Here is a 10,051-nt window from a genome sequence, read left to right as displayed (position 1 = left end):
TGTTAATTTTGTTGTGGTAATATGTCGTTTTAGCAGTGGAGACATTTGCAGAGAAGGAAGAGAGGAGTGACTGATACATACTAAGGTCGGTCGAGTTTTTTGATTTGCGCCATTTCCTCTCTGCAGCCCTGAGTCTAGAGCGATGTTCACGGAGAACATCGGACAGCCAGGGGGCAGAGGGGGTAGTACGTGCTGGTCTGGATGAAAGGGGGCAAAAGTTGTCTAAGCAAGCTGTTAGAGTGGAGCAGAGAGTGTCAGTAGCACTGTTTGTGTCCAGGGCTGAAAACTGAGAGGGTGAAGGAAGTGATGAAACCATAGAGGATAGACGAGAGGGAGAGAGGGAGCGTAGGTTACGCCGAAAGGTGACCTGCGGAGGAGTACAGTACATCACTTCAGAATTCATTTGAGCTGATGCAAATCTGCTTTGGGAAGTTTCTTTTTTACCATGGCTGTTTCATCTGAACACGTGATTCATGGTAGTCCAATTTCATTTGAAATTGTATTTTAGTTATTTATTTTTAAGTTGAATATGAGTAAGTCTCTACTACCACATTTACACACTTTGAGAGAAGTCAGAATCCCACAAAACCAGACTTATTTTGCAAAAGTGTTTTGCATGTGCTGGAGTGAGAATATTGTGTTCAGACTGTGTGATTTTATGTTTGACAGTGACAATGCGGCAGTTCGACCATCCACACATTGTGAAGCTGATTGGAATAATCACTGAAAATCCCGTCTGGATCATCATGGAGCTGTGCACGCTTGGAGAGGTCAGACAGTGTTTTAACCCCATAACTTAAATTTAACCCCAAACTTAAATTGTTATAATTAACGAACGCTTTGGAATACAGACCTAAGGTTGGACTCTTTTTAAAGAAGACAACCAGCTGATTATTGTAGAAGTGGAATCATTTAAAAAAGTATCAAAAAGTATCAAAAAGAAAATGCACTGTACAATTTTTTTATTTTATATAAAATAAATATTTTTCATTACAGGTTTTACTCTAAAATTGCTATAAAATTAAGCTTTATGTCTAAATAAGTTATGCTCCAAATTTGAAGTTGATATTACATTTATTGATGCATTTTTCTGTCACAAATGTCTAAATATCTCTGTCAATATTACTTCTATCACAAAATATGAAATTTTGAGACTCAAACCTCTCCAATGATATGTATTTTGTCAAGATTATAAAAAGTTTTGATTGTAAAATACCGTAATACATTTTGTAATATGACACCGCCCACTTAAGATATTTAAGTACGATTTCCATGGTAAAGCAATATCTGATTTCAAAATGGTTTTCACAGAATGAATTTTGAGTTTTTAAGCTTTCAAATGATATCTAATTTAGAGTGATAACTAAAATATTTGATAGGGTAAAAAGGCAATTAAATATGTAATGGCTGTGGGCCCACCAGTGGGCCAGTGCTTCTTTATATTATACTCGCTATAAAATCATCTGGAAATCTCCATTGAGAACTATTTGATTCCTTTTTAGTTGAGGTCATTCTTGCAAATAAGGAAGTACAACCTCGATCTGTCCACGCTGATTCTGTTCGCCTACCAGCTGAGCACAGCGCTGGCGTACCTGGAGAGCAAACGCTTCGTGCACAGGTGACTGAAGTTTGGAGATCTTCACAAGCTCAAATCAGGCTTTCATCCGTTTTCTGATCGTAATGCACTGAGGTGAATGTGTGTTTTGCGCAGGGACATCGCTGCCAGGAACGTGTTGGTGTCTTCCACGGATTGTGTGAAACTTGGTGATTTCGGTCTTTCCAGATACATGGAGGACAGTTCCTATTATAAAGGTAAATCACACTGCACTTCTGTTTGTTGTTTAACAAGCAATTAACCAAAATACAACATCATTTACTTCATATGCATGTGCAAGTCACGTAAGTTTTCGTTATAGCACTTCCTGTATGAGCTGCTGTGCATTTTAGAGGCTGAAAAATGATTAAAGCTGCTGGAAAATGTTATAATGAATGCAAATAGGCATCGCTCAGAAATGTTACCAGAATAAGGACATGGCGGCCTCTGGTGGATAGTGTTTTTGATTTGTTTTCCAGCTTCTAAAGGGAAACTGCCGATCAAATGGATGGCTCCTGAATCCATAAACTTCCGTCGGTTTACCTCAGCCAGCGACGTCTGGATGTTTGGTGAGTGCTTAACCTTTTTTACTCTGAGAAACTGGAAGATGAATATTTAATGTTACTGTATTCTTACAGTTTGAAACCATCAACATACACCCTGAACACCATCTTTCAGTTATTAATACTATTTTAGTTTTATTGTAAACACATTTAGAGTTATATATATTTTTTTTTATTACATTGAGTATTATTTTGTTTAATCTTACTGTTTAATAATAAAATATAAAACCTTTTATTTTATTTTATTTTTTTTTAATATATAAATCCTGCATACGTCTTACGCCGTCATCATCACACACACAAATTATTATTATTTTTTTTTAATAAAAAAAAAAATATATATATATATATATATATTTAATCGAGGGGTTATGACGTCATTGGCAGGCGACACAATGACACTGTGGTCACTAGATAAAATTGCTTATTTCTCTGGATTTAAACATTCTTTGAAACATTTGGGATAATGTAAGTACACAAGTCAGCAAAATATATAACACTGTTCTAGTGGTTTTTGGATATTTTAATAAAAAAATCTTACATATTGTGCCTTTAAATGGCTTGAAATACACATGTAAAGCATTAATTACACACCTAATGTGTATCGTTTGCTTTTCTTTTGATCTAGCCTCAAAAAAATCTTCTTGTCTTTGCCAGGAAGAAAATAAGATGCCCAGACATGTATTTATCAAATGCACATCACATTGACTCATTCTCACTCTGTCTCTCTCTGCAGCACTATCCTGGATGAGGAGAAGGCCCAGCAGGAGGAGCGTTTCCGTATGGAGATGAGGAGACAGGTCACCGTGTCCTGGGACACTGGGAATTCAGATGAGGCGCCTCCGAAGGTCAGATCTCCATCTATATCTGCACTTTCAGATGCACATCAGATACAAAATAGCTGTTTTCTGTATTAGACGATGTGTTTGGAAAGACCTCTGACCCTGATCAGGTCTAAATTGGTTTGAGTACTGAGTCTGTTTAAAACAGTGCTTTTGGTTTCCACAGCCCAGCAGACCTGGTTACCCGAGTCCTCGATCCAGTGATGGCTATTTCCCTAGTCCACAACACTCTGGTCAGCACAATCATTACCAGGTAACATTACTAGCGCCCACAGCAGCATCTTTATGCAAGCACGCAACAAATAATACATGAAAATATAAATGCACGCCTAAATGTCGAGATACAAGTCTATGTATCAAAAAAGAAAGTACAACTGCACAACTCGTATTCATAGGCTTGTTAATTCATTTATTTAGTGGACCAACATTTTAGCCATCAGCCTTTCTCAAGGTATAATGCATATATAATGTATATTAATGCAGTATAATGTGAAGTTTCCGACCTGATGAGTTGCGTAAATTCAAGGATTGCTTGTAACCTGAAGTTGACAATGCGACCATGTTTTTATATTTGTCATTAGAATTATTTGTTGGCAACAAAAGAGAAGATTTAAGATCTCCCAGCGGTTTTCCACTGTATTTCCGCTTTCTCTATAGTTTTAATGTTTGAAAGCAGAGAAATTAAGCAGCCGCACATATTAGTGTTGTAATTTTACTGTTCTGTAAAATGAAATGTATCATTATTATTATTATTATTATATTAGTATAATTATTTTTACAGTACAATAGTTTTATTCCAATAGTAATATATTCTTTATTGATTGGTTTAATTTTTATCATTTGAATAATAATAAAATAGAAATATTATTTTTAATAAATAACAATAATAATAATTATTATCATTAGTATTATTATATTAGTGAATACTTGTTTTGTTATTTTACAGTATTATGGTATTATTGCAATAGCAATATTGCTTTATTTTTTATTGAAATAATAATAAATTAGAAATATATTTTTTTGTAATAATAATAATAATAACATTGTATAATCTTATTGAATGGGGAATGTGATTTCCCTCTTTTTTTTTTGGTCCTAAGCTGATGACATGCTGATTATTTTACTGCCATAGAAAGCAGACAAAACAGGTCAACAATTACCAGCAGGTGGAGATGATTGCATCATAGTAAAAGTAATTATCTAGCTGATTTTCTTGCACTAAAAACATTACAAAGTGAGTAGTCCTGTTATTCATAAACCTGCTGGCGATTGTACATTGAGAAAGGCTGACGTTGCTTCAGTAAGTAAATTAACTTAAGAATCTGAGTTGTGCAGTTACACGTTCTCCTTCAACATACCCAAAAAGTCTCCAAATACCATAAAAACTCACCAAACGGACAAACTCTGATTTCTGTAGCCAAACACTAAATACCCCAAACTATCCCAACACCCCTCAACAGATAGCCAATCACACTTCACATAGCACAGCACTTCTGTCTGATTTACGTCAGTGTTTAGTGCATGCAAACTGATGAGAAGAGCGTCTGACCGGCTGGCGTTCATCTCAATCATCTGCTCTGAGTCGGAGTTATTTCCCAGTGTCTCGCTGAGCGTCTCTGACAGCAGGCATTTCCTGTGGCTCTTTAAAGACGCTGCTATTGTTGAGTCCAGATGCATTCCTTCAGCTCACTACTCTTATCGCCACTCTGTCTTCATGCCTTAAAAGGCTTTTGTGCTCAAAGTGCCTGTTATTTTTGTATCAGGGTGTTTGTTAGCCGTTATGAGAGGAAGCGCTTGGGGTCCGAGATGCTCGGGGGGTCTTAAAGTTGAACTGAAACGCCTTTCACAACACATTTTAGTTACATAATGCAACATTTATGAGCATAAAAGGAATTAAGAAAGGAAAAATATAATGGGACAGTATTGAATTGTAAATTTAAACTAAATAAAAATATATTAAATATAATAAAATAACTAAATTAAATAAAAATGGCAAAAAAAAAACTACCAAAAAATAAAAGAAATTTAAACTAAATAAAAATATATTAAAAATAATAAAATAAATAAAAATGGCTAAAGCACATAACAAAATTACTAAAAAGTTAAATTAAAATGAAAGCTGAAAATATAAAAGCTAATTCAAAGCTGAAATATAAATAATAGATGGAAAAACGTTTAAATAATGAAATAAGTTTAAATAAATACTAAAATCACTAACTGGAAATTTAAAATTTGAAAGAAAAAAAAACTAAATAGAAATATAAAAAAGTAATAAAAATGAAACAAGTTTAAGTTCTAAGTAAGTACTCAAATTACTAACTTGAAATAAACTAAAATGAAAATAAAAAACAACTAAAATTACAACTGAAAATATAAAAATAAAAGCTCAATCAAAGCTGAAATGTAATCAAATATAAATGTTAGATTAAACATTGAAATAAGTTTAGGTTCTAAAAGTACAAAAATGACTAACAGGAAATAAAAAAATAAAAATAAATGAAACAAATAGAAATATAAATAAAAGCAAAAAAAAAAAAAAAGTGCCTAACAAAATTACTTAAAATTAAACTAAATTTAAAATGAAAACTGAAAATATAAAAACGTTAAGAAAAACAGTATCTAAAAATAGTATATAAATAATACTGACTGCTACAGTATAATTGATTGCATTTTGAAGACTTTCACTCTTTTATTTGTTTATTAATTTTTACAGCTTTTACTGGGGCACTTTGGAGCATGTGCTAAATTATTAAATGTAAATGAACTCGAAATCCATGTCTTGTCATTTTGTCAAGGGGTCTGGATACCCTGGCGCACTCGTGCCCGGTGCGGGATACCCGCCGCAAGCCTCCGTCCTCGACCCGCATGAAACATGGAACCATCACCGACAGGAGGTGCCTGTGTGGTCTCCAAACATGGAGGTGAGTGAAGAGACGAGGACGCGCTTGTGTGAATGAGCGCTGTTCTAACTCCTGCTGCTGTGTGTGTGTGTCAGGATGGGGGCGCTCTGGGGATGGAGGAGACGCTCATCAAACAGCAGCAGCAGATGGAGGAGGACCAGAGATGGCTGCAGCAGGAGGAGAGCTTCCTGGTACTGACACAACATCTCTCTCTGGCTCTCTTCCTTTTACCCGAAGCCTTTCTGAAAGCTTTAATGGAAGCTAACCAATAATTTAATCTAAAAACTTTGAAGAGTGAAAATAAGAAATAAAGTTTTCAATTAAAAAAACAATACATATTTCATTATAATATAAACATATAATGTATAAAATATTACAGATATACAAATATTAAAATAGTATAAATTATTATTATTATATGTGAAAACCTTGAAATGTTCAAATTAATTTATTCTTAAAAAGTCATGGAATTTTTTAAGAGTAAAAATAATAAAGTATTAAATAAAAATATTACATTTGATAAATATTTAAATATTTAATTGTAATATTTAAATGTTTAAAAAAAGAGTATTAAATATTAATAAAATATAACAGATATACAAATATTAAAATGTTATAAATGTGTTTTTATTATTATTATTATTGTCAGTAGTAGTAGTGATATTATATGTGAAAACCTTGAAATTGATTTTCAAGACTGGATTAAAGATTAAATTAATATCATCTTAAAAAGTCATGGAAATGTCAAGAGTGAAAGTAAGAAGTAAAGTTATATATATATATATATATAGTGTGTGTGTGTATATATATTTAAATATTTAAAGAACTATATTTATAGAATATTATATAATTGTGTATTATGCAGTTTATAATAATATAATTAAGTATATAATAAATATTTATAATAAAAATTATATTATAATTAAATTATAAAAATAACATTATTATACATACTTATTATTAATAATAAACAATTTTAAAAATAAATGTGAAAATTACTATTAAAAAATCGTTTTTCATGAAATGACTCGCAGCGGATCAGCTGTTCTCTCCCTTCCTGCATTTTCTTTGGCTTGTCGGTCACTCTGAGTGTGTTTGTTGTTTGCATCTGTTGCTGTTGTTGTTACTCGGAGGAAGAAATGGAACAAAATGAAGATGTCCTGATCTCCCAGATTCAGTCCTGAAAACAAAGCTGTAAATCTGTGAGCACCTGCAAACAGAAACCTGCTTCCATGAAACTCTTTTATCCGTCACATGTGCATCTCTGCCAAACGCGGTTAGATCCGTCCGCTCCTGAGTTTCTCAAGCTCTTTATTTCCAGATGATATTTTAGGCATCACATAATGTGGGAATGTTGGTGAAATGTTGCTGAGAACAGTTGTGTGCCGAGAGAGAGGCGTTTAATTGACAGATCTGACACGCAAATGATTTTGGCCGCAGGCTGAGGCTGTAGATTTGAGGATTGTTGTCAGGAGAGATTGAGCTGTAACATCGCTCTCCGTCCAGTGGAAACTTGGGCGGCCGCTGAGGACGCGTGTCATTAGAGAGCGTTTGGCTTGGCAGTGAAGGTTGGTGGGAATCGGTGGAAACCCGTGCCTTTCTGAGAAGTGTAAGCACTGGCTTCTGCTCCATCTGTGTCCTTCTCTGATTAAGGAAACAACCAAATGCTCAGAATACCAAAGGAAAGAATCAGAGTGTGTCTGGAGTGAACACTGATATTATTTTAAATGGTAATATGGTGAGCAATTTGACCAAATCTATTAAAAAAGAAAATTATACATCAAAAAAAATATCTATAAATCATGAACAAATTAAAGGGATAGTTCACCCAAAAATGAAAATGAGATGTTTATTTGCTTACCCCCGGGGCATCCAAGATATTTATATCGTTTTTTACCTCTGATGCACTGCAATGTCTGAACTGTCCTGAGCGCGTCCTCGACAGCCGGTGCGTGAGGCGTCTTCTTCTTCTTCTTGCTTTACGGCGGATCGCTGACTTACAAGTGCATTACTGCCACCTATCTCTCAAATGGACCATTGACACTCCTAATTGAGATTGTAGATAGAGTGTCAATGGTCCAGTTGAGAGATGAGTGGAGGTAATGCACTTATAAGTCTGCGATCTGCCGTAAAGCAAGAAGAAGAAGAAGAAAACTGTCGAGGATGTGCTCAGGACGCGCTCAGGACAGTTGGAACAGTTCGGACATTGCTCCATTATATGACTGACAGACTGCAACGGTTTGATTTAAAAATCTTCGTTTGTGTTCTACTGAAGAAACAAAGTCACCTACATCTTGGATGCCCCGGGGGTAAGCAGATAAACATCACATTTTCATTTTTGGGTGAACTATCCCATTAATTCTATAAACAAAATGGATAAACAAAAATGGCACACATCAAAATATCATTATTTCTACTGAATATTCAATGAATAAATGGTTTATATATTAAATTATCATGTGTTATTGCGTATTTTTGATAGTCCAGTAATTAAGTTTATTTATTTATCAGTGTTATTTTAGAACCACTGAGGTAATTTTATAGTTTTTATTAATATTTTGAATTTTTTTATTTTTTTTATTTTCTGTTTTCATTTTATTTTTAGTTAAGTTTTTTTCCGGTTTCATTTTTTTAATTTTTTTATGAATTTTTATTTCAGTTTTAGTTTAGGTTATTTTAGTACATCAAGTACTAGTACTAAACTAAATGAAAATTTGAAATGTTGCCTTGGCAACTAGCTTTATAATATTTGTATTATTATTTTTTTGAATATTTTATTTATTTCAAATAATGACAATTGTAATTTCAATTTCAACTACAGCTCTACAAAAGAAAATATAGTGGTGTTATTAATGACTGATAATTCAATTTTGACCTCATTCAATAGTTTCAAGCACAGCTGAGTTAATGTTTTCACAGCATACAATTGCATCCTTGTTTTGAGTTGCTTGGATGGTAAGTTAACATCCAGTTAATAAATTAAATAAAATCTAGTGCTTTTGCATAAAAGTTTGCAATTATTTTTCAACAAAAGAAAGTAAGATGCAAGAAGCAAAAAATGTGACTGCTATCACTCACGCTTCATCATTGCACTGGAAATGGAAAGTCAAACTGAGTTCTGAGTGCATTGTGGGATGCAGCGTTCCATACCGTTTTATCCTTGGCAAATTCAGACGTTCATCTGGGTTTTCCATGCATAAACATTTGCAATACTGCACATTACTATATTTTTAGTTCGAGCAGTATGTGTTGTGCGAGTGAGATCAGAGCCTGAGTGCAGTGTTTATCAGAGCTCAGCAGCACATACCAGGAGCTTTTTCTGCTTGTGTAAAACCAGTGGGAGGAAAGGAAAGCGTGGGATGTGAAAGAGAGGACAGACCGACAGGAAAAGACGTGTGAGGGAGTCTGAGAGAGAGAGAGAGAGAGAGCTGTGAGTTTCTGCAGTCAGGCTCTTCTGAGCGTCCTGAAGACTCACATCTCACATGGAAACACACACAACTCGCTCTTAACTCTCCACGGCACACTCACGATCCCTCGGACGCTCCGCTCACAGGATGCATCTCTTCAAGTTCTGTTTCGGAAAGACGGTAACTGGACTTCCATAGTGAGGGATGATGCTGGGTTGGGAAGTTATTTCCAGTTGTTGAGCTTTTGTAGATGCTTTGTTGAGCAAGAACTTTGTCGTGCAGTTTGTCACTCCTTCTTTGTGGTTTGTGAGACCTTGAGTGAGATCTGTCAGATCAGAAGGTAGACTTGTTAGGGAATTTTAAAATTGTGATTTCCAAGCCTGGAAAAGACATGCAAATTCATATAATTTGAAGAAGTCATTAAAATTCTTAGAGTGAAAATTAGAAAAACATTAAATATTTAAATAAAATTTACTGTTTATTATTATTGTTATTAATATTAATTAATATAATCTTAAAAAGTCACGACAAAATCTGTGAAAAAGATTGAAATTTAAAAAAAAATAATAATAAGTTAAATATTTAAATATTTAAAAAAGATTTATGAAATAGTTATAAATATTTATGAAATATTACAGATATTTCAATATTACAATGTTTATTATTGTTATTATTATTATTATTATTATTAATAGCAGTAATGTATCTATGGAGGTATTTCTGTTTGTATATATATATATATATA

The 10,051-nt window shown here is 33.6% G+C and overlaps 1 pseudogene; it reads left to right on the top strand.

Moving 5' to 3' along the window:
• LOC107694767 (focal adhesion kinase 1-like) overlaps positions 1-10,051 on the top strand; it is a 69,411-nt pseudogene that overhangs the window by 49,214 nt on the left and 10,146 nt on the right.

The sequence above is a fragment of the Sinocyclocheilus anshuiensis genome, unplaced genomic scaffold, assembly GCF_001515605.1.
Source record: "Sinocyclocheilus anshuiensis isolate Anshui unplaced genomic scaffold, SAMN03320099.WGS_v1.1 scaffold1497, whole genome shotgun sequence".
Taxonomy (NCBI): Eukaryota; Metazoa; Chordata; class Actinopteri; order Cypriniformes; family Cyprinidae; genus Sinocyclocheilus; species Sinocyclocheilus anshuiensis.
Note: the sequence above shows the minus strand (reverse complement) of the source record. Positions and strands in the feature narration are given on the sequence as shown.